This window comes from Aedes albopictus, chromosome 2 (assembly GCF_035046485.1).
Source record: "Aedes albopictus strain Foshan chromosome 2, AalbF5, whole genome shotgun sequence".
Taxonomy (NCBI): Eukaryota; Metazoa; Arthropoda; class Insecta; order Diptera; family Culicidae; genus Aedes; species Aedes albopictus.
This window is the reverse complement of record NC_085137.1, coordinates 468,246,487-468,249,856: the sequence shown is the minus strand read 5'-3', so window position 1 is coordinate 468,249,856 and position 3,370 is coordinate 468,246,487.

The following is a 3,370-nucleotide window of genomic DNA, read 5'->3' as shown; positions in this document are numbered from 1 at the left end:
ACGATTCCAGAATCCTGAACAGGATTCACTCAGAATCCTGAACAGGATTCACTCAGAACTCCTGAACAGGATTCACTCAGAATCCTGAACAAGGATTCACTCAGAATCCTGAACAGGATTCACTCAGAATCCTGAACAGGATTCACTCAGAATCCTGAACAGGATTCACTCAGAATCCTGAACAGGATTCACTCAGAATCCTGAACAGGATTCACTCAGAATCCTGAACAGGATTCACTCAGAATCCTGAACAGGATTCACTCAGAATCCTGAACAGGATTCACTCAGGAATCCTGAACAGGATTCACTTCAGGAATCCTGAACAGGATTCACTCAGAATCCTGAACAGGATTCACTCAGAATCCTGAACAGGATTCACTCAGAATCCTGAACAGGATTCACTCAGAATCCTGAACAGGATTCACTCAGAATCCTGAACAGGATTCACTCAGAATCCTGAACAGGATTCACTCAGAATCCTGAACAGGATTCACTCAGAATCCTGAACAGGATTCACTCAGAATCCTGAACAGGATTCACTCAGAATCCTGAACAGGATTCACTCAGAATCCTGAACAGGATTCACTCAGAATCCTGAACAGGATTCACTCAGAATCCTGAACAGGATTCACTCAGAATCCTGAACAGGATTCACTCAGAATCCTGAACAGGATTCACTCAGAATCCTGAACAGGATTCACTCAGAATCCTGAACAGGATTCACTCAGAATCCTGAACAGGATTCACTCAGAATCCTGAACAGGATTCACTCAGAATCCTGAACAGGATTCACTCAGAATCCTGAACAGGATTCACTCAGAATCCTGAACAGGATTCACTCAGAATCCTGAACAGGATTCACTCAGAATCCTGAACAGGATTCACTCAGAATCCTGAACAGGATTCACTCAGAATCCTGAACAGGATTCACTCAGAATCCTGAACAGGATTCACTCAGAATCCTGAACAGGATTCACTCAGAATCCTGAACAGGATTCACTCAGAATCCTGAACAGGATTCACTCAGAATCCTGAACAGGATTCACTCAGAATCCTGAACAGGATTCACTCAGAATCCTGAACAGGATTCACTCAGAATCCTGAACAGGATTCACTCAGAATCCTGAACAGGATTCACTCAGAATCCTGAACAGGATTCACTCAGAATCCTGAACAGGATTCACTCAGAATCCTGAACAGGATTCACTCAGAATCCTGAACAGGATTCACTCAGAATCCTGAACAGGATTCACTCAGAATCCTGAACAGGATTCACTCAGAATCCTGAACAGGATTCACTCAGAATCCTGAACAGGATTCACTCAGAATCCTGAACAGGATTCACTCAGAATCCTGAACAGGATTCACTCAGAATCCTGAACAGGATTCACTCAGAATCCTGAACAGGATTCACTCAGAATCCTGAACAGGATTCACTCAGAATCCTGAACAGGATTCACTCAGAATCCTGAACAGGATTCACTCAGAATCCTGAACAGGATTCACTCAGAATCCTGAACAGGATTCACTCAGAATCCTGAACAGGATTCACTCAGAATCCTGAACAGGATTCACTCAGAATCCTGAACAGGATTCACTCAGAATCCTGAACAGGATTCACTCAGAATCCTGAACAGGATTCACTCAGAATCCTGAACAGGATTCACTCAGAATCCTGAACAGGATTCACTCAGAATCCTGAACAGGATTCACTCAGAATCCTGAACAGGATTCACTCAGAATCCTGAACAGGATTCACTCAGAATCCTGAACAGGATTCACTCAGAATCCTGAACAGGATTCACTCAGAATCCTGAACAGGATTCACTCAGAATCCTGAACAGGATTCACTCAGAATCCTGAACAGGATTCACTCAGAATCCTGAACAGGATTCACTCAGAATCCTGAACAGGATTCACTCAGAATCCTGAACAGGATTCACTCAGAATCCTGAACAGGATTCACTCAGAATCCTGAACAGGATTCACTCAGAATCCTGAACAGGATTCACTCAGAATCCTGAACAGGATTCACTCAGAATCCTGAACAGGATTCACTCAGAATCCTGAACAGGATTCACTCAGAATCCTGAACAGGATTCACTCAGAATCCTGAACAGGATTCACTCAGAATCCTGAACAGGATTCACTCAGAATCCTGAACAGGATTCACTCAGAATCCTGAACAGGATTCACTCAGAATCCTGAACAGGATTCACTCAGAATCCTGAACAGGATTCACTCAGAATCCTGAACAGGATTCACTCAGAATCCTGAACAGGATTCACTCAGAATCCTGAACAGGATTCACTCAGAATCCTGAACAGGATTCACTCAGAATCCTGAACAGGATTCACTCAGAATCCTGAACAGGATTCACTCAGAATCCTGAACAGGATTCACTCAGAATCCTGAACAGGATTCACTCAGAATCCTGAACAGGATTCACTCAGAATCCTGAACAGGATTCACTCAGAATCCTGAACAGGATTCACTCAGAATCCTGAACAGGATTCACTCAGAATCCTGAACAGGATTCACTCAGAATCCTGAACAGGATTCACTCAGAATCCTGAACAGGATTCACTCAGAATCCTGAACAGGATTCACTCAGAATCCTGAACAGGATTCACTCAGAATCCTGAACAGGATTCACTCAGAATCCTGAACAGGATTCACTCAGAATCCTGAACAGGATTCACTCAGAATCCTGAACAGGATTCACTCAGAATCCTGAACAGGATTCACTCAGAATCCTGAACAGGATTCACTCAGAATCCTGAACAGGATTCACTCAGAATCCTGAACAGGATTCACTCAGAATCCTGAACAGGATTCACTCAGAATCCTGAACAGGATTCACTCAGAATCCTGAACAGGATTCACTCAGAATCCTGAACAGGATTCACTCAGAATCCTGAACAGGATTCACTCAGAATCCTGAACAGGATTCACTCAGAATCCTGAACAGGATTCACTCAGAATCCTGAACAGGATTCACTCAGAATCCTGAACAGGATTCACTCAGAATCCTGAACAGGATTCACTCAGAATCCTGAACAGGATTCACTCAGAATCCTGAACAGGATTCACTCAGAATCCTGAACAGGATTCACTCAGAATCCTGAACAGGATTCACTCAGAATCCTGAACAGGATTCACTCAGAATCCTGAACAGGATTCACTCAGAATCCTGAACAGGATTCACTCAGAATCCTGAACAGGATTCACTCAGAATCCTGAACAGGATTCACTCAGAATCCTGAACAGGATTCACTCAGAATCCTGAACAGGATTCACTCAGAATCCTGAACAGGATTCACTCAGAATCCTGAACAGGATTCACTCAGAATCCTGAACAGGATTCACT